The 22760-nt window shown below is 47.3% G+C and overlaps 1 pseudogene; it reads right to left on the minus strand.

Annotated features, from left to right (window-relative positions):
* LOC111982694 (pre-rRNA-processing protein TSR1 homolog) overlaps nucleotides 1-18556 on the minus strand; it is a 38835-nt pseudogene extending 20279 nt beyond the window's left edge.
* Between the last annotated feature and the right edge of the window lie 4204 nt (nucleotides 18557-22760).

Below are 22760 nucleotides of genomic sequence, written 5' to 3' on the forward strand. Positions count from 1 at the left end.
CAAACCCCAAGCGGGCTTGTCATGTGCCTTTTACTGAGGAGTGGCTTCAGTCTGGTCACTCTAACCATAAAGGCCTGATTGGGGGAGTGTGCTGCAAAGATGGTTGTCCTTCTGGAAGGTTCTTCCCATCTCCAACAGAGGAACTCTAGAGTCTGTCAGAGTGGACAATCGGTTCTTGGTTCACCTCCCTGACCAAGACCCCCGATTGGAAGGGAAAGGATACCTAGGCCAGTTGTACAAACAGGAATGCATGTCAAATTAAAGTGTACTTCCGCGATTTACCCAAACCCGCTCAGAGAGGTGCGGCGGGGCTACCTTAATCTCAGTTTGGCCAGGCTGACAGCTCTAGGAAGAGCTTGTGGTTTTCCCAAACTTCGTTCCATTTAAGAATGATGGAAGCCATTGTGTTCTTGGGACCTTCAAATGCTTGCCAGAAATGTTTGGTACCCTTCCGCAGAGCTGTGCCTTGACCACAATTCCTGTCGCGGAAAGCTCTTACGGGACAATTCCTTCGACCTCATGGGGCTGGTTTTGCTCTGACATGCACTGTCAAACTGTGGCGACCTTAAGTTACACCCTTATACAGGTGTGTGCCTTTCCAAATCATGTCCAATTCATTGAATTGACCACAGGTGGACTCCAATCAAGTTGTCAGAACATCAAGGATTGATGAAAATGAAACAGGAGGCACCTGAGCTTCAATTTCAAAGTCTCATAGCCAAAGGGCCTGAAGTACTTTATGTAAATTAAGGCATTTCTGTTTTTTCACTTTGTCATTATGGGTATTGTGTGTAGATGTGCTGAGTATTTTGATTTATTTAATCCATTTTAGAATAAGCTGTAACAAAAAATGTGGAAAAGTTTCAAGGGTCTGAATACTTTTCGAAGAACCGTATTAATGTGAACTATGGTGTTAATGAGGTTCAAGCCAATGCATTATAGCTACTTAAAAAAACCTAATGTGTTGGCCCAAGAAGTTAAGAAGAAGTGTACAAGTGGTTCTCACAGAAAGTGGCATTACAGTAAGGGCAAGAGGATACATGAGAGGAAATCCCAACACTGGCAATGGGTCGATTCACAACCTTCAGAACCAAAGTCCAGCGTGTAATAATAATAATAATCAATGATCATCCCCAACACCCGTTCCTCCATTGTTAACAATCTCCTAAGATGGTTAAAAATCCTGTCCAACCCCAACATCAAAACAGTTCTAATAACGATTTAAAGAAAATAAATGGAGCTTGAACTTTTCTCCAAAGACGAATTTCCCCCTTTCTTTCAAGCAGGGCTGCTATAAAAAATGGCCGTCCCTCCCTTTGGTCCAGACAGGAAGTTGTGTCCGCGAGCAGAAGGTCCAGGTGGCTTCTCTCGGGACCCCTTGCTCCAAACACTATTGTTGCCACGGTGAGCAGCCCTGGCACTACAGCCCAGAGCAGACACTGAGAAAACAAAACAGTGGTTGCTGCGCTGCAGACCAACCACGGGTGACGTATACCACTGTTTTTGTTCCACCCCCCAACCACACACCGTCCGGGCGCCGCAATTTTTTTTCTCCACCATTCACTGTCCTGTCTGAGCTGCTTTCCCTGACGTCTTCCGTACTCACCCCACATCAACTCAGACAGGGCTCAACAATCAAACTCAGACTGTAGGATCACCCTCTTCTCCTTACACTACCCCTGTCTGCTTTACACTTTCCTTTAGTGGGTTTCACTATTGCCAAAACAGGCAAGGGTAAACAAACACGTAAACCAAACACCTTAGCAGTGCACCAATTGCCCTGGGACAGGACGAGGTCAAGCGTAACAGTTGTCACTCTTTCTTTTCTGTATTAAGGGGCTACCACCAACTAGTTGACCTTCACATTCATTATGCGACGTCTCTATGACACTCACAGGACTCCACACACTTCACACTACATAACATGCACCACACATTTACACTAACTCTTACACACACATAATCTTAATTTACACTGCTACGACTCTGTCATACATCCTGATGCCTAGCTCACCCTACCCCTATACATTATCTACCTCGTATCACTCCGGTTCCCTGCACATTGTAAATTATTGGTACGGAACTGACCCTGTATATAGCTTCTGTACTTTCTCCTGTTCTTATTTCTAGTGGCTTTGCTCTTCCTTATGGTATTTTACTATTACATTGTTTTGAATACTGCATTATGGCGGTTTAGAGCTTGCCAGAAAAGCATTTCACTGTACTTTTGGGGCAACGTAACAATAAAACTGAAAACTAATGTATTGTGCTGGAAAAAATACATACATAAGTATTCTTCTGTTGCAGACGCTTTTCAGTTTCCTAGGCTGTTGGATTGTATTTCTCTCTCACCACCTGAGAGTTAAGGTCCTCTCCATCTATGGATTCGTCCTCATCGCGTCCTCATCTTCCTCATCGTCCGTGCTCACTTCACCCTCTCGCCCATCCTCATCCCCTCATCCACAAGGCCCACGTGGCCTGGTAGTCTGATGTCCCCTTAGGCAACCTCATAGCACGCTTGCCTCTTTCTGGCCTCTGAGGGAAGGACGGGGAGGAAGGAGAACATTTATTTAAAAAGTTCATTACATTGTAAACCCAAAGAACAATAATAAAAAAACTCAATGTGTTGACATGAACCAGTTCAAAGTACCCCATACAATGGATGCCAACAACAGCACTCGGACCATTAAAGCTATCATGTAATTCAACGTTAACGACCTCTATAAACTTCTGTCCAGCCTCTCTCCCTGCCCTTCAGCCTCCAGCAGTTCAGTATCAATGGGCCAGGGTCTGCTCTCATCCATTGGGTCTACCCCTGCCCTCGGCCTGCAGGACTCTCCCTGCGAGCTGGGTTCTGCCTTCATCAGCACCCGCACTGACGCCACCTCATCAAACACCGAACCATCTGAAACACATAGAGAGCATTAGCATGTACTGCCAACCAAATGCAGAAGCCAGCACTGATAAATGCCTTCACTATAGTTTGCTAAAATTATTCATATAAATCACTGTCAATTTCTATGTAATGATATCCAGCCCGTGATAAGCGGTGGACCATCTTTGTAAAATTGCAAAAATCTGAAACTGTTTTGCAAAATATGCAGAAAAAGCTAATTCAATCGCTTTTGTCAACTCTAGATTAGACTACTGGCAATGCCTACTTGTACTGCAGCGTACACAACGCAAAAATAAACGCTTAGGTAGTGCAAATCACGGCTGCTAGAACTTCACTTAACCAACCAAAATATTGTATCAATTACTCAGTGTACTCTTACATTGACTTTCCCACTGTTAAGGCTGATCCCATTCAAGCGTTTACTGTAACTACAAAGCATACATGGAGCTATGCTCGACCCATCTCTCCGATTTGTATAGCCTACACGTATACATAGGCTATCAGGTCCACAAGACGCAGGCTCTTATTGTCCCTAAATTTCTAAGCAAACAGCCTGGAGCAGGCTTTTCCTATAAGATCTCAGTTTTTTATGGAATGTCTGCCTAATCTATAGTGAAGAGAGCGCAGACTTCGTCTCGACCTTTAAGTCTCTTACAGGAAGACTCATCTCTCAGTAGGATCCTATGATTGAGTGATATCCTGCCCAGGGGTGCGAACAGGTGAACGCAAAGACACTCGATGTGAACACGTCCCTGCCCTTGGTCTCTGCTGGCCTGGGCTTCCTCTCTCCACTGGGATTCGTCTGCCTCTTGACCCTATACGGGGGCTAGAGATCACTGGCTACAGTAGTGCTCTTCACATGCCAGTCCTGGAAACAGTTGAGGGTGCTTGTGCTACTCACTTGAGTGGAGTTGAGTTCACTGACGTGATCTTCTGTCCGGGTTTGTGCCTCCCTGCTGGACTTAGTGCGTGGAGATCTTTGTGGGCTTACTCAGCCTGTCTGAGGGTTAGTAACGTGGTGTGTCTGTTGATATCCATCTTAGTGGTGTGGGGGGCTGTGTTTGGCAAAGTGGGTGTGGGTTGTATCCTGGTCCGGTTGGCCCTGTCTCGGGGGTATACGTGGACGGGCCACATGTCCGCCCTGACCCACGCTCGCTCAGCTCCGTATCTATGCTGCAATAGGTCTAATTGAAGTCGGAAGGGTTTACATACACCTTAGCAAATACATTGTATTAGTTTTCTACAATTGTCCTGTCATTGTAATCAGTAAAAAAATTCCCTGTCTTAGGGCGTTGAGATCACGGCAGCTATTTTAAGAATGTGAAAAATTCAGAATAATGTAGAGAGAAGTATTTATTTCAGTTTATCTTTCTTTCATACACATTCCCTAAAGTGGGGGTCAGAAGTTTTACCATCACCTCAGATTAGTATTTGGATAGCTTGCCTTTAAGATGTGTTTAAGCTTGATCTCACTGTGTTTCGGGTAGCCTTCCACAAGCTTTCCTCCAATAAGTGGGTGAATTTGGACCATTCCTGCGCTGACAGAGCTGGTGTAAGGAGTCAGGGTTTGTAGGCTCCGTTGCTGACGCTGGGACCACCTTTTTCAGTGTGTGCCGAGCCAAGAGCGTCTGTCTAGATGGATTGGGAGTTCGTCAGAGGCTTTGTGATGCCACTCCATACGTTGGACTTGCTTGTACACCTGCATGTGCTGTGCCGTTTGTTTTAGGTCTATAGCATTTGATTTAAGCTGAGAGGCGTATAATAAGATGACTTTGCCAAGCATTTCCACCTTTGGAAGTTACATGCTTGGGGTCATTGTCCACGTTGGAAGACCCATCGTTGCGACCAAGCTGTTTAACTTCCTGGACTGATGTGTCCTTAAGATGTTGTGTCGTCAATAATATAGGGCACATCATTTTCTTTGCCCTCATAGATGCCCATCTAGTTTGTGAAGTGCACCAGTCCCTCCTGAGCAAGACCCGCCACAACATGATGCTGCCACCGCCCGCCTGCTGTCACAGGTTGGAGATGGTGTTCTTTCGACTTTGCAAGCACTCCCCTTTTTCCTCACAAACATAACGATGGTCATTATGGCCAACAGTTCTATTTTTGTTTCATCAGACCAGAGGACATTTCTCCAAAAAGTACATCTTTGTCCATGTGCAGTTTCAAACAGTAGTTTGACTTTTTATGGCGGTTTTTGGAGCAGTAGCTTCTCTCCTTGCTTGAGCGGCCTTTCAGGTTATTGCCATATAAGGGCTCGTTATTAGAGATATAGATACTTTGTACCTGTTTCTCCAAGCATCTTTCACAAGGTCCTTTGCGTGTTGTTTCTTTGGATGGATTACGACTTTTCGCACCAAAAAGTCGTTAACTCTGGAGAACAGAAACGGTCTCTTCCTGAGGCGTATGACGGCTGCGTGGTTCCCATGTTTATACTGCTACTATTGTTTGTACAGATGGAAACATGGTCCTTCAGGCGTTTGGAAATGCATCCCAAGGGATGGAACCGACTTTTGAAGTCTATTGAGTTGACGTCTTGGGCTGATTCTTGTGTGATGGTTTCCCATGATGTAAAGCAAAGCAGGCACTGGAGTGAAGGTAGGCGCTAGGAGATACATCCACGGTAGCACCTGTCCAATGGACTCAAATGAGTCAATTAACCTATCAGAGATTCAAAGTGAGTACATGAAGTTATAAGTTAAAATAATCTGCTGTAAAACAATTGTTGAAAAAAAATGACTTGTGGGTTCATGCCACAAAGTAGATGTCCTATCCGACTTGCCCAAAACTATAGTTTGCTAACAAGAAATTTGTGAAGTGGTTTGAAAAACTAGTTTTAATGACTTCCAACCTGGGTGTATTGTTAAACTTCCGACTTCACCTGTATGTGCCGGGAAGCTAGGTCAGTCTATCCTATCTTTTATCCTGTGTGAAACTTAAATACGTTCCCTCTAATGCCCTCCCATTTCTCTCCCCGCCCAGAGGACCCTGAGCCTAGGAAAGAGAGAGAGAGAGGAGAAACTGACCCAACCTGCATGCCTACGTCTCGCTTTCCTTCCCAGGCTTGGTCTATGGGCGCATTCGATCTGACTGAGCTGGAAGTCTCCAAAACCCAGAGATGTGGCACCAGCCTGTTCCCACCTGCAGAGGCGCAGGCCTCGGACATACCAGACACACGCAGGGTCCCAGGCCCGGGGGGGCTTCCTCTCTCCCTTTCTCAGAGCTGTTGGGGGTGTTAGGAGACCTGGCTGGGGCCAGGAGGTGAGGCCGAGGAGCGGAAGCCCAAACCTCCTCTGCCTCTGTGTTCCCAGGTGTTCTGAGGTCATGTGGCTCCTGGTCTGAGTCCAGAGAAGAGGCGCGCCCCAGGGAAGCGGATTCGTATATCTTGGCAGCACCCGTCATGAGTCCACACCGCTTCTTCACTGCCAGGTCTGAAACAAGCCCTGACACACCAGAGCCTGGGGAGAGAGAAGTGGAAGGTTATATAGATAGAGATGACAGTGGATGCAGAGAAAAAAGGGATGGGTAGTTGAGATTTGGAATAAAGGAATCAGTATAATATCTACAGTTATGTCATCTTGCTTAAACATTTAATCTAATCAGCAAGGGGAGAGGGACAAGTTGCAAAAAAATAAAGGGGCACTTTTAGCATCTATTTTGGATAGCTTGTATTAAGCTCACAATGCGGCTGGTAGCCCCTGTGCAAAGAGACAGGAGAGGCAGTGATTCTCCAAACTGCCAGCCTTCTGTAGAGTCCAGCACAACACCCAGACTATTCTGCTACCTTCACCAATCCAGTAGAGAGTGCATGTCAGGCTAGGAAGAAGTCGGAGAGGGAGGGGAATAGAGTCAGAGATTATGGTGTCGGATGTACTAGCGTCAGCATCGGAATGACGGCAGGTAGCCTAGCGGCTTAAGAGCGTTAGGCCAGTAACCTAAAGGTAGTGGTTCGAATCCCCAAGCAGACTTAGGTGAGAATATCTGTCGATGTGCCCTTGAGCCAGGTACTAACCCTAATTGCTCCTGTAAAGGAGTCAGATGCCTTCAGTTCGGCTGGTGCCCTAGCCAAAACTCGGATAGCCGAACCAAACGAGTGCGCTCGCATTACTCCCTGAGAAAACCTCTGCTTAAAAAATTATTAAATATAATGACAATTAGTTACGGTTTGTCCATTTTAACGCCATAGCAAGTATTACCACTTCCTCAAAATAGTCAGAAGGGGTTTATCTAAGATATCTCAAAGAAATCCCTCATAATTAAATGATGTTTTTGGAGAGATCTTAGTTAGCGCAATTTAACAGTCTACCTAAGTGTTTGGTGCAGTATTTCTCAATTAAAAAATGTGCATGAAAGTGAGTTGTCTCTCGTTGAATGACAGAGTTTATAAGCGAATCTCTACATGTGACCAATCACCGACGAAGGGCGTACCACTTCGGCTCCGAACTTCAGGCTTGCCGCCCAGAAAATTGCCCCCTCCCAGGCCAAAACTAACATAAACGATCATCATAATATATCACAAACACTATCGATGGGAAGCATGCGGACGCCTTAAGTCGCTCTGTATAAGAGCGTCCGCGCTAAATGAAAAAATAGCAATGATATATTGAATGGATCTCTATCAGAAGCTATAACAACTTGCGCAGCTGTCAGGTTTTGGCCAGGACTGTTTGGTTTGTTCACTAGATGTCCCCCTTGCACCTTTTTTGTACCTTTTGTTTTTCTTGCTCCAATTATTGTTTGCACCTGTAAGTCATCCCTTGTTAGTATTTAAACCCTGTGTGTTCCTTAGTTCCTTGCTCAGTGTTTGTAGTTAGCACCCAGCCCCAGCCAAGCCTTGTTTTATAAGATTTTCTCTTTGTGGATTTTCCAGAGGTTCTCTGGTTTTGTTCTTGTTTATTTTGAGGAGTTCTTTTGAGGTTTGTTTTTCCCTGCTGTTTTTACCACTTTGTGGATTTTTCTTGTATTTTGGAGGAATATCCATTTTTATTAAACCACCATCTCTAGTACTGCTGTGTCTGCCTCATTTCTGGGTTCTGCCAATTATAAGTGACTGTTTCTCGCCACCGGGTCCTGGGACGAGAAACACTGAGCCATATATGGAAACCCAGAGGCAGCGGCAGTACCCAGACTTTTTTTCCCATGCCCTGTCCCACCACGAGGGACCTGTCCAACGTCACGAACTGCTCTGTTCAGCAAGAGCCTTACTGCTGGACATCTTTCAAGCGTTCTGTCGGAGATGATGGGACTTCCATAAGCAGATTTGCTGATCAACGTTCTCCTGCAACCGCTTCGTGCCTCCAGTTCATCAGATTCAAGTTGCCCGTGCAGTTAACCCCCTGTCTGAACCTCGTCTCCGCCTCCCCAACGTTCTCGCGTGAGCCGAGTGTTTGTAAAGGGGTTTTTCACCCAATGTTCTCTTCTCTCGACCATCGATGCCGTCATCGACTCGTCCTGCTTGCCGCACACTTTGGCGGCGCGAGCTCAGGATGCAAGTTTGGATAGCCTGTGATGTCTCAGAGCGAACCCTGCCTGTGGCGAATAGAGCTCTCTGTGAGCAACTGGACGACTAACCTGCTGTGGTTAATGTGCTTCGAGCAAATGGCCAATATGCCTCATAGTCGCTGGCTGCCAAGCTACTCTAACTCTTGCAAGACGAAAGTACTCATAATGGGGCGATTGCCCTAGTCACTTCAAGCCAGTTAGCCCCCGGCTAGTGCGGCTAGCCCCTATGCGAAAGAGGGGTGAAGGGTTATCCTTGTGTGAATCTGACTCAGCCAAAACAGCTTCCTTCGACTCTCCGCCAAGGTTCGGTGAGCGCGAGCGGGTGACGGACTATGCCATCCAGTTCCACACGGTGGCAGCAGCGAGTGGCTGAACGACGAGGCGCTTCACACGTTGCTTTTTGAAGGGGTCTTTCTGACACCATCCAAAGATGAACTGGACCACTCGGGAACCACCAAGGACCAACCTCGAGTCCCGTGATCAAGTTGGCTGTCACGCAATAGACCAGCCGTCTGAGAAGAGAAGGGCTCAACCGTAGATCTCTCACCCTAGCTCCTATCGCGTCCAGCTCCGAGTCTCCACCTTTATTCCTCGCTGACTCACCGGAACCCATGCAGGTGGACGCATCTCCCAGGCTGAGAGAGACCGCCGCGAGATGAGGGAGCGTATGCTGTCTTAATTGCCGGCAAAGCCGGGCCATTTTCCTCTCCACGTGTTTCCCGGGGCTCCAGGAAAAGCACTCTCCCGTGCAGCGCCTGGGAGGACTAACGGGAAACATTAAAACCTCCTCCCATCCATCCAACTCCCGCCTGCTCATTCCAGTTACCCTTCCCTGGGACAACCACGAGCTTCCCCCTTCAAGCCTTGGTAGACTCTGGAGCCGCAGGTAACTTCATGGATGGTGTCCTGGGCAAGGAGAATGGCGTTCCCGTCTGAACCTCTAAGTGACCCCATAAGGGTTACTACGTTGGATGGAAGCCCTTTGGGATCTGGACTTGTCACTCGTGTCACTACCCCTTGCGACTTTCAGTTCCCAACACCAGGAAGTGATGAACTTTCATCTGACCTCGTGTTCCGAGTTCCCTCTCGTCCTTGGATACCCTTGGCTTCACAGCCCATAACCCTCACATCGACTGTCGTGTGGGCACTATCAAGCAGTGGGGTCTACGTGCCAAGCCACTTGTATCTTTCCCAAGTTCCCCGAGTTCCCCTCCCGAGCTCTCTAGAATCCATCGACCTGTCCCGAGTTCCCGAGTGTTACCATGACCTCAAACCGGTATTTAGCAAACAGAGGGCCACCAAACTACCAACCCCATAGACCTTACGATTGCCCATCGACCTGTTTCCGGCACCTGCCCCCCAGGGGTCGGACCTTTTCCCTATCTCCTCCCGAACGAGCTGCTATGGATACCTACATCAAGGACTCTCTGGCAGCAGGCCTCATGCGTCCATCCACCTCGCCGGCGGGAGCAGGGTTTTTCTTTGTGGCCAAAAAGACGGGGGATTACGTCCTTGCATCGACTACCGGGGACTTAATGCCATAACCGTCCGTAACCGCTACCCGCTACCCCTTATGGCCACAGCCTTTGAGCTGCTCCAGGAAGCAGTGGTCTTCACTAAGCTTGACCTGCGGAACGCATACCATCTTGTGCGGATCAAACCCGGTGACGAGTGGAAGACCGCTTTCAACACGCCTACTGGTCACTACGAATACTTGGTGATGCCCTTCGGCCTGACCAACGCCCCGGCTGTGTTCCAAGCGCTCATAAACYATGTGCTTAGGGATATGCTTAACATTTTCGTGTTTGTTTACTTGGATGACATCCTCATCTTTTCGAGCTCCCTTCAAGAACACACCAAGCATGTCAGACAAGTGCTCYAACGCCTCCTAGACAGCCATTTGTACGTTAAGCCGGAAAAGTGTGAATTCCATTCCTCTCGAGTACAATTCCTGGGATTTATAGTGGAACCCGGTCGAGTCCAGATGGACCCCAAGAAGYTAGGGGCGGTAGCGGATTGGCCCACCCCCAAGTCCGTTAAGGAAGTTCAGCGTTTCCTGGGCTTCACCAACTTTTACCGCAAGTTCATCAAGAACTTRAGCTCGGTGGCAGCCCCTCTCTCAGCTGTAACCAAGGGTGGCAACACAAGGTTTCTGTGGGGAAGAGAAGCTGAGACGGCCTTCCAAGGACTCAAGCAGCGCATCCTCTCTGCTCCCATCCTGACACTACCAACGGCGGATGAACCTTTTGTGGTGGAGGTAGACGCATCAGAGGTTGGGGTTGGAGCTGTCCTGTCTCAGAGGGGTGAAGACAAGAAGCTTCATCCTTGCGCTTTCTTCTCTCACCGGCTTACCCCGGCCGAGAGGAATTACGATGTGGGGGATCGTGAACTCCTAGCAGTTAAGATGGCATTGAAGGAATGGAGACACTGGCTCGAGGGGGCTTCTCAACCGTTTCAAGTGCTTACGGACCACAAAAATCTGGAGTATATCCAGCAGGCGAAGCGGTTGAACTCCAGACAAGCTCGATGGTCTCTTTTCTTCAGCCGATTTCAGTTTATCCTCACCTATAGACCCGGGTCGAAGAATCTCAAACCGGACGCCTTGTCACGAATCTACTCTCCTGCCATTCGAGAAGATACTGACATGACTGTCCTTCCGGCCGCTAAGATCGTGGCTCCGATCTCGTGGCAAGTGGAGGATACCGTGAAACAAGCTCAAGCCATCGAACCGGGTCCTGGAGGAGGTCCTGCTAATCGGTTGTTTGTTCCCAAGGCAGCAAGYTCCCAAGTCCTTCTGTGGGGGCACTCCTCTCGCCTCACCTGTCATCCGGGCGTAGGTCGCACCTTGGAGTTCATTCAGCGTAAGTTCTGGTGGCCCACCATAAAAGAAGACGTTGCCACTTTCGTCAAGGCCTGTCCCGTGTGCTGCCAGGGKAAATCTTCTCACCTCCGCCCTCAAGGACTCCTTCACCCTTTATCTATRCCCCACCGACCCTGGTCCCATATCTCGTTGGACTTTATTACTGGCCTTCCTCCGTCCCATGGTAATACTACTATCCTAGTCATCATCGACAGGTTTTCTAAGGCGGACAGGTTTGTTCCCTTGACCAAATTACCTTCTGCCAAGGAAACAGCTGAGTTGGTGATTAACCATGTGTTCCGAGTCTTTGGTATCCCGCAAGATATGGTTTCCGACAGAGGTCCCCAGTTCGCCTCAAGGTTTTGGAAGGCCTTCTGCCAACTCATAGGGGCCACGGCCAGTTTATCTTCAGGGTACCATCCGGAGTCCAACGGCCAAACTGAGAGGATGAATCAGGAGCTGGAAACCACCCTCAGATGTATGGTTTCCAACAACCCGTCCACATGGTCATCCTTCATTGTTTGGGCCGAGTACGCGCACAACACCTTGTGCTCCTCCTCCACTGGTATGTCTCCGCATGAGTGTCAGTTTGGCTATGCTCCGCTATTGTTCCCGGACCAGGAGGCAGAAGTCAGAGTGCCTTCAGCCTCGAGGTTCATCAGACGCTGTCGGCTTACMTGGAAGAAGGCCCGTCTTAATCTTCTGCGTTCCTCACAGCAGTACCAGCGACAAGCCAACAGACGTCGCCGTCCCGGTCCTACCCTGTACCCCGGCCAGAGAGTATGGCTCTCAACAAAYYACTTACCGCTAKGGGTGGAGTCTCGRAAGCTGTCCCAGAGATTCATCGGWCCCTTTAAGATTGCCAGGAGAGTCAATCCCGTTACTTTTCGCCTGCACTTACCCAGATCCCTTAAGATCAATCCCACATTTCACATTTCCTTATTAAAACCTGTCGTTTTTTCTCCCCTTATCCCGGCAGGCAGACCTCCCCCTCCGCCCCGTGTCATCGGAGGCCAGTCGGCTTATACCGTCCACCGGATACTGGATTCCCGCCGGGTGCAGCGGTCCTGGCAGTATCTGGTGGACTGGGAAGGCTACGGTCCCGAGGAGCGCTCCTGGGTTCCTGCCAAGGACATACTGGACCCTGACCTCATTCGTCAGTTCAGGGTCCTCCACCCTGAGAAGGCTGGTAGGAACGTCAGGAGCCGTTCCTAGGGGGGGGAATCTGTCAGGTTTTGGCCAGGACTGTTTAGGTTTTGTTCACTAGATGTCCCCCTTGCACCTTTTTTGTACCTTTTGTTTTTCTTGCTCCAATTATTGTTTGCACCTGTAAGTCATTCCCTTGTTAGTATTTAAACCCTGTGTGTTCCTRAGTTCCTTGCTCAGTGTTTGTAAGTTAGCACCCAGCCCCAGCCCAAGCCTTGTTTTATATAGACTTTTCTCTTGTTGGATTTTCCAGAGGTTCTCTGGTTTTGTTCTTGTTTATTATTTGAGTAGTCTTTTGAGGTTTGTTTTTTCCCTGCTGTTTTTTCCCACTTTGTGGATTTTTCGTTGTATTTTGGAGGATATCCATTTTTTATTAAACCACCATCTCTAGTACTGCTGTGTCTGCCTCATCTTCTGGGTTCTGCCAATTATTAAGTGACTGTTTCTCGCACCGGGTCCTGACAACATCCAGACATGGATTACATTTACATAAACTATAGTCAGTATCTATAGAACTTTAGTTTTCACAACATAAACACATTGTTGTAGCCAAGTCAGTGAGCTACCGGTGTCTGGGTGGAGGAAGGTGAACCTCTGAAGCGGGACATGACCAGGCTAAAGCTGTCACTGACCCCATACACACTCTTCTCCTCACGCACCAGCCCGCCAGCCTCACACCGCAGCAGCCTGGTCACAGCCTCAGCATCTACACCTGCATGGAGGGCCACCACAGCCACCAGGTGGGGGGGACCATCCCTGCTGCCCAGATGACGTTTCTCTGCCAGGACCTGGACAGGACAGACACGTAGCATTTAAGGTAGACTCAGCAATGTACGAAGTAATAGCAATAACGTGCTGATTTCCAAAACAACTAAGAGTGCATTGATGCTGAACTTCTCATCTATTTTGGTCCCATAGCTACCACGTTCTAGCATATACTCTGTGTGACTGCAAAGTCTTGCATCGCGTTCATCTCAATATGTGCGGTGCTGCTCGTTGCAATGTCATAAAGCTGACTACTTTTAACTTGCCTGATTTATACCGCTGTGGTTCCAAAGTGACATTGTGTCAAATGTAAGAGCATCTTACCAGGTCCTTCTTATTTTGCCGCAGCTGGTTGGCTTTGTGTTTGTCCAGCTTTCTCGCCTCTTTCTTCTGTTGTTTGGTAAGACACTCTACCTGTTGGGGATGACATCATTCAAAGGTGAATGACAGATCAGGATGGAAACACATGAAAGGGCATGGCTACCAACATGTGCACTAGCAGATAGACAATTACAGTTGATGTAAGGGTAATGGACTAAACGCCTCTCCATGGTGAAGGAGGTTTCTGATGATCCACAAAAGGTGTGGAGTAGAGACCAGGCTTTGTGGAATCTAGCTCCTACTACATGGACTTGCCCAAGGTCATTACTTCAAAAATGTAAATTATGAAACGCCTACCATGTACCTATGTTCGTCCTCTGTAGTTCCGTGCCTTTCATTGTTTGCTGAAATCTATACATTTTCAATAAGCGTTCATCAAATACACCCACTGTTTGCTCATTGCTGTTGCTCCTGAGTGGCGTAGCGGTCTAAGCCACTGCATCTCAGTGCAAGAGGTGTCACTACAGTCCCTGGTTTGAATCCAGGCTGTAGCACATCCGGCTATGGCTGTATCCATGTGAACATAGCCGGATGTGAACAAAGAACAAATTCTTATTTACAATGACGGCCTACCCCGGCCAAACCCGGACAACGCTGGGCCAATTGTGCCCCGCCCTATGGGACTCCCAATCATGGCCGGATGTGATGCAGCCTGGATTCAAGTAAGTATGCAGTGAGTATGCAGTGATGACCCGTCATTCAGGGCAGGGGGGGGCTCGTTGTTATTTTGTCATTAATACGTGTCACATATCAGTTTGCAAACAATGTAAAAAAAAATATATATACACAGTACCAGTCAAACGTTTGGACACACCTACTCATCATTCAATGGTTTTTCTTAATTTTTTACTATTTTCTACATTGTAGATGTCACGACTTCCGCCGAAGTCAGCTCCTCTCCTTGTTCGGGCGGCGTTCGGCGGTCGACGTCGCCGGCTTTCTAGCCATCGCCGCTCCATTTTTCCATTTGTTTTATCTTGTTCCCTGCACACCTGGTTTTCAATCCTTAATCACACTGCATGAATTTATTCCTCTGTTCCCCTCCATGTCTTTGTGTGAAATTGTTTTTGTTACATGTTCGTGTGTACGCGCCAGGCTGGGTTTTTCCGTTATTCCGTGGCTTTTCACGAGGGATGTTTATTGTACAACATTTGCTCCCTTTTTGTGACTGTTTCGCGCATAGCACTTTTACCTTTGGCTGGAGGTTTTGACGCAGTGGCGTCTGTCTGTTTTATTTGCCTCTGCCTTAATAAAGTGTGCGCCTGTTCACAACTCTCTGCTCTCCTGCACCTGACTTCTCCACCAGTAACGTACAGCGTGACAGTAGAATAGTCACCAACTTGTCTAAATTGTCCACTCCTCCTTTTGTGGCATTGTAATCCATTATGATTTCTGTTTTTTGATGTTCCTGGCCACAGATTCTCCCATCCCTATGCAGCGTACTCATGACTACCACATTTTTGCCTTTCTTTGGCACGTAGGACACTAGGAATGTGTCGGCCGTGAACACAAACTTAGAGGAATTGATAGGCCTGTATTCAACAGCTAAGGTAGGAGCTCTGGCTTGTTTTTTCGTTCTGTTCCTATCATCGTCAGCTTCCTCTTGAGGAGCTCCTGTCCCAGCTTGTGCGAAGTAAAACATTTATCCCATGTGATGTTGTGGCCTCAGAGTCCCTGTGTCAAGTCCAGGACAACCCACATCCCTTGGTTTTCTCAGGGGCTCCTCTATCTGGCTTCTCTGTATACACTTGCAAGTTCCACGCATATGATGAAGCAGCATCACAGCAGCCCAGATCTTGATTCCATATTTTGCGGGTTTAGACGGTATGTACTGCCTGAAGGGGCAGCGGCCCCTAAGTGGCATAAGGTGTTCATCAACAGTAACGTTGGGCCCAGGGTTGTAAAACAAGGGAAGGCGGACCACCCACTTGTCCCACACTGACCTGATTGCAGCTAGCTTGTCTCTCTGCAGCCAAGCAGGTCTGGTGTCTCAGTTATCAAAGCAGATAATCCTGGAAATAATGTGGAATTTTTCCTGAGACATTGTTGGACGGAAAAGTTCTCTGCCAGTTCCTGCATCCCACAGGGATTCTGTTGATTCCCAATTGGATCTTAACACCAGCAAGGAGAAGAACCCCAAAGTATGCATGTAAATTAGTTTGGTCCATCTCCTTCCATGTCTCTCTCCAAAAACACACCTTCCCTCCAAATTAGTGCAGTCCAGAATGATTTTCTGGATGGTGTCTGGGATGAATAATTCAAAAGAAGACATGAGTAACCGCCATCCGCGTCGGCCCTGGTTGCATCCTTATCATATTGGCAGCCATGCGGGGTGGCTCATTCCTTGGGCAAGAAGACCTTTTCATTTGAGAATTTTTTGATGTCCACATTTCTTCTCCTGCAGGCTGCTGATGAGCTGGTTGCCAACGGGTTGGTCCTGGGCTGGCTGCTGACGGGCTGGCTGAGGGTCAATCTCATCCTCTTCTTCCAACATGAGACATGATCCTCATATTCGGAAAATTCTTCATCTTCCAAAGTGGAAGATGCTCTTTCCACACTAGCTCACACCAGCTCTCTCTGCAAAAATTATTTCTAAGGCCCTCTGAGGAGAGATTACTTTTGCCATACTGATTGATTTTGGTAAGGAGCCACACATGCAAAGCTATATATTTGTTGTGTCCCTCCCACAATTTGCACCTGGCTAGGGTAGTGTGGGAAAACACAGATTTTTTTTACAATGTATCAAAATAATGTACTGTAATAACATTGTGCAGGTTCCCACAAGACATTGTATAGTTTCACACACTACAAAGGGTACAGTGTGCGAGAAAAGCAGGAGACAGGTTATTGGCGATATGTTGAAACAGCAGGCCCAGGGAGGAGGAAGACAGAGTGAAGGCACTCAGCAAACCTTGTTTCATTTTTACTGGTTTTCATCCACACACACACACACACACACACACACACACACACACACACACACACACACACACACACACACACACACACACACACACACACACACACACACACACACAACACACACACACCACACACACTTTTTATTGCCTCAAGGTCCACATATGTAATATACATTTGTAGGGGGTGCGCAGTGTGCACTCAATGAAAATGTGTTATTTAACATGTTCTTCCCAGAAAATGAGCAAAGGCCAATGAGTCTCAGGTTGGAAAAATTATTCATTTTATCATTTTTCTTTTAGTAAACATTGAAAATGGGTCCCACAGACCGGAAAACAACCAGGGTTAAGCAAGTCAGCCATATCAGCTGTTTTTTTAAAGGAAGTAAATTAGGCTGAATGAACTGTTTTGCTGCCAGACAAGGCTCTGTTGTTATCCTGGTGCGGCAGTGGTAATGTGTTGGGACTGCTGTTGGGACAGTACGCCCTAACAGTATGTGAGCACCGTTTGTCACCGTCATAGCGCAATTATTATTATTTTTTCTTTTTCACCTTTATTTAACCAGGTAGGCCAGTTGAGAACAAATTCTCATTTACAACTGCGACCTGGCCAAGATAAAGCAGTGCGACAAAAACAACAACGCAGAGTTACACATGGGATAAACAAAAGTACAGTCAATAACACAATAGAAAAAAATCTGTACAGTGTGTGCAAATGTAGAAGAGTAGGGAGGTAGGCAATAAATATGCCATATAGGCTAAATAATTACAATTTAGCATTATCACTGGAGGGATAGATGTACAATTAATGTATTGTTTAGTGTTGTGCCTTTGCTGTCATGTATCCCCCCCCAAAAAATTGTGTTTGCCCCAACAAGCTGTACATACTAAAATCGACCACTGAAAGTATGGAGTTTCCACATCTGATGATATTAATTTGTCACAGCTAACGTTACGTTCGAAACAGAATTTGAAGCACGTGTTCGGCAGCACAGCAGCAGCACGTCCATGGCTACAACCAGCAACAGAAAGGGACACATTCCTCCGTCACAAACGTACCCTTGTTCTCCCGTTCGATTTCTCCTTTCGTCCGATGCTTGCCACGTTTATGTTTTTTGTTTTTCTGTTTAAAAACTCTGGCTCTGTGGCCCTGTTGTTGTTCTCCACATGACACCAATTTCTCCACGCTCGTGTGACGGCATGCCAACTTTGATGACGTAGTTCACTTGCTATTGAGAAAGGCCGCTGTAGGCAGACCTTGAAGACATGCTATGTGAACACTGCCCACAAAATGAGGGGGAAATTGAGCTGCACTTCCTAACCTTCTGCCAAATGTATGACCATATTAGAGACACATTGTCACGCCCTGACCTTAGAGATCCTTTTTATGTATCTATTTTGGTTTGGTCAGGGTGTGAGTTGGGGTCGGTATTCTATGTTCTATTATTTGTATTTCTATGTTTTGGCCGGGTAGGGTTCTCAATCAGGGACAGCTGTCTATCATTGTCTCTGATTGAGAACCATACTTAGGGAGCCCTTTTTCCCACCTGTCTTTGTGGGAAGTTGACTTTGTTTATGGCACTTAGCCTTAAGCTTCACGGTTTGTTTTGTAGTGTTTATTGTTTCGTTCTGCGTCTTTTTCTAATAAAGAGAACATGTATGCCTACGACGCTGCACCTTGGTCCTCTTCCTTCAACAGCCGTGACAGAACTTCCACCCACAAACGGACCAAGCAGCGTGGTAAGGAGGAGCAGCGTGTTCAGGATTCATGGACTTGGGAGGAAATCCTGGATGGTAAGGGACCCTGGAGGCAGGCTGGGGAGTATCGCCGTCCACGGGAGGAACTGGAGGCAGCAAAAGCAGAGCGGCAGCGCTACGAAGGGACACGGCTAGCAAGGAAGCCCGAGAGGCAGCCCCCAAATTGTTTTTTGGGGGGGGGGAACACGGGGAGTGTAGCTGAATCAGGTTGGAGACCTGAGCCAACTCCCCGTGCTTACCGTGGCGAGGGTCATACTGGTCAGGCATCGTGTTATGCGGTGGAGCGCATGGTGTCTCCAGTGCGCGTGCACAGCCCGGTGCGCTACCTTTCCCCGAATCGGCCGGGCTAGAGCGGGCCTGCAGCCAGGTCGGAGGGTTAGGGTTAGGGTTAGCACATCTGGCCGCCAGTACGTCTCTACGGCCCAGGGTATCCTGCGCCGGTTCTGCGCACTGTGTCTCTGGTACGTCTGCACAGCCCAGTGCGCCCTGTGCCAGCGCCCCGCATTTGTGGGGTGAAGATAACCACCCAGCCAGGACGGGTTGTGCAGGCTCCAAGCTCGAGACCTCCAGTGCGCCTCCACGGCCCAGTGTATCCGGTGCCTCTGCCAAGGACAGGGCCTCCTGTATGTCTCTCCAGCCTGGTGAGCCCTGTGGCAGCTCCACGTACCAGACTGCCCATACGTCTCCTCACTCCAGTGATGATCCATGGCACGAAGCCTCCAGTGATGATCCATGGCACGAAGCCTCGAGTGATGATCCATGGCAAGAAGCCTCCAGTGATGATCCATGGCACGAAGCCTCCAGTGATGATCCATGGCACGAAGCCTCCAGTGATGATCCATGGCACGAAGCCTCCAACGAAGGCCTCCAGTCCGGAGCCCCCAGAGACAGTCTCCAGTCTGGGGCCCGCAGCGAGGGTGCCCAGTCTGGGGCCCGCAGCGAGGGTGCCCAGTCCGGGGCCCGCAACGAGGGTCCCCAGTCCGGGGTCGGCGACGAGGGTCCCCGCACCAGAGGTGCCACCAAAGTGGGGTGAGCCAGTGGTGGAGCGGGGTCTGCATCCCGCACCTGAGCCGCCACTGCGGATAGATGCCCACCCAGACCCTCCCCTATAGGTTTAGGTTTTGCGGCCAGTGTCCGCACCTTTGGGGGGGGGGGGGGGGGGTACTGTCACGCCCTGACCTTAGAGATCCTTTTTATGTATTTATTTTGGTTTGGTCAGGGTGTGAGTTGGGGGTGGGTATTCTATGTTCTATTATTTGTATTTCTATGTTTTGGCCGGGTAGGGTTCTCAATCAGGGACAGCTGTCTATCGTTGTCTCTAATTGAGAACCATACTTAGGGAGCCCTTTTTCCCACCTGTCTTTGTGGAAAGTTGACTTTGTTTATGGCACTTAGCCTTAAGCTTCACGGTTTGTTTTGTAGTGTTTATTGATTTGTTCGGCGTCTTTTTCTAATAAAGAGAACATGTACGCCTACGACGCTGCACCTTGGTCCTCTTCCTTCAACAGCCGTGACACACATATTTCCCTCAGATTACACAGATCCACAAAGAATTCGAAAACAAACTCAATTTTGATAAACTCCCATATCTACTGGGTGAAATACCACAGTGTGCATCACAGCAGCAAGACGTGTGACCTGTTGCCACAATAAAAGGGCAACCAGTGAAGAACAAACACCATTGTAAATACAACCTATATTTATGTTTATTTATTTTCCCTTTTGCACTTTAACTATTTGCACATCGTTGCAACACTGCATATAGACAGAATATGACTTTGAACTGTGTAATGTTTACTTGTAATTGTTATTGTTCATTTCACTTTCATTTATTATCTACTTCACTTGCTTTGGAAATGTTAACATATGTTTCCCATGCCAATAAAGCCCTTAAATAGGGCAGAGGCAGCCCACTCAGACCTATCTCAGGAAATGCCTAGAGGCAGAGATAGGACGAAGGAAGTTCTAGGCAGGATAGCACTACTGAGCTCACAGTTTTCTTCTTCTTAGCAAACACTTGAACAGCTTTGGGATAGGCTACATCTAGCGCCCTATCATCCAGCCTCTTTCTAAATTGTGTCCTCTTGTAAAAGGGTACATTTAATCGGATTATCTTTCAAAATCCTCTTTATCTAAATCTGGATGCACCTTTCATATACAGCATTGTATTCTTCATGATCACCTTTTTTTCTTTGGCATCAGAATTTTTACTTGCAGTAGCAATACAGCACTTTTGTATCTCCCATTCATGACATGGCCTGAAAGGCTTCCTGTTCATTTGGATAAAGAGATGCTGCAGCCTTATTGGTAGGGCTGGCCATCTGGTTGGGAGCCAATCAAGAGTATAAACTGCTTATCTGGAGCACCGATTGGTTCACTGTAGTTAAGAAGAGAAAGTTGTCCCCAGCTTTTTTTACTGTTTCACATTCCGTATAATCATGAATTAGTCTTAGGTTTTCTTAATGTAGGATCAACTGGATTAGCCTGTAATGCAATTAATTCTAATTTGCTATGGTATAACTAGTGTGATTACAGTGTTATTACACAAGACCCTAATACTCCATTAGGGTGTTTTCTTGTAAAATGTTACAGACATTGACTTCACTTTACAAACCTAATTTGTGAAGGCTGACGTTCAAGGATGGAATAATGTGTTATATGTCATATGATCATAACTCATTATAAATTGTTGCAGACATGTATAAACATGATATGCGCTACACATGAAAAAAAAATGCTTCAAGAGCAGCAAACCAAGAAAAAGTCTTACCCTACATCTGATCAAATCAAATCAAATTGTATTGGTCACATACACATGGTTAGCAGATGTTAATGTGAGTGTAGCGAAATGCTTGTGCTTCTAGTTCCCGACCGTGCAGTAATATCTAACAAGTAATCTGACAATTTCACAACAACTACCTTATACACACAGGTGTAAAGGAATGAATAAGAATATGTACATATAAATATATGGATGAGCGATGGCCGAACAGCATAGGCAAGATGCAGTAGATGGTATAGAGTACAGTATATTCATATGAGATGAGTAATGTAGGATATGTAAACATCATATAAAGTGTCATTCTTTAAAGTGACTAGTGATACATTTTTTACATAACATTTTTAATTATTAAAGTGGCTAGAGATTTCAGTCAGTATGTTGGCAGCAGCCACTCAATGTTAGTGATGGTAGTTTGCCCCCGGTGATGCGTTGTGCAGACCTCACTACCCTCTGGAGAGCCTTACGGTTGTGGGCGGAGCAGTTGCCTTACCAGGCGGTGATACAGACCGACAGAATGCTCTCGATTGTGCATCTGTAAAAGTTTGTGAGTGTTTTTGGTGACAAGACAAATTTCTTCATCCTCCTGAGGTTGAAGAGGCGCTATTGCGCCTTCTTCACCACGCTGTCTGTGTGGGTGGACCATTTCAGTTTGTCCGTGATGTGTACGCCGAGGAACTTAACACTTTCCACCTTCTCCACTACTGTCCCGTCGATGTGGATAAGGGGGTGCTCCCTCTACTGTTTCCTGAAATCCTTGATCATCTCCTTTGTTTTGTTGATGTTGAGTGTGAGGTTATTTTCCTGACACCACACTCCAAGGGCACTCACCTCCTCCCTGTAGGCCGTCTCGTCGTTGTTGGTAATCAAGCCTACCACTGTAGTGTCGTCTGCAAACTTAATGATTGAGTTGGAGGCGTGCATGGCCACGCAGTCATAGGTGAACAGGGAGTACAGGAGAGGGCTGAGAATGCACCCTTGTGGGGCCCCAGTGTTGAGGATCAGTGAGGTGGAGATGTTGTTTTCTACCCTCACCACCTGGGGGTGGCCCGTCAGAAAGTCCAGGACCCAGTTGCATAGGGCGGGGTCGAGACCCAGGGTCTCGAACTTAATGACGAGTTTGGAGGGTACTATGGTGTTAAATGCTGAGCTGTAATCGATGAACAGCATTCTTACATAGGTATTCCTCTTGTCCAGATAGGTTAGGGCAGTGTGCAGTGTGATTGCAATTGTGCCGTCTGTGGACCTATTGGGGTGGTAAGGAAATTGGACTGGGTCTAGGGTGTCAGGTAGGGTGGAGGTGATATGATCCTTGACTAGTCTCTCAAAGCACTTCATATTAGGCCTACTAATATCACTGATACAATACATTGTCTGTTTTCCTTTTCTTTGGGGTGTCGACATAGAATAGTAGGACTCAAAATTGGACAATCTGTAATAGCCTAGTTATGACCATTGGCATAATTAGTTAGATATTCCAATAATGTTTCTGTCTGAAACTAAATTGCACTAAGTGAACCCAACTTCAGTGATCACATGGAAATGCTTTGCCCTTAGCGTTGCTCCAACTGCATCGCATTTGGGACCGGTTGTAAACCACCTTTGGTCTGATTGGGTTCTCGAGAGCTATGCTATGTTGTTGTCTTAGGTCTCTTTATGTAGTGTTGTGGTGTCTCTTTTAAAATTTTATTT

Source organism: Salvelinus sp. IW2-2015, linkage group LG22, assembly GCF_002910315.2.
Source record: "Salvelinus sp. IW2-2015 linkage group LG22, ASM291031v2, whole genome shotgun sequence".
In the NCBI taxonomy this organism is placed as follows: Eukaryota; Metazoa; Chordata; class Actinopteri; order Salmoniformes; family Salmonidae; genus Salvelinus; species Salvelinus sp. IW2-2015.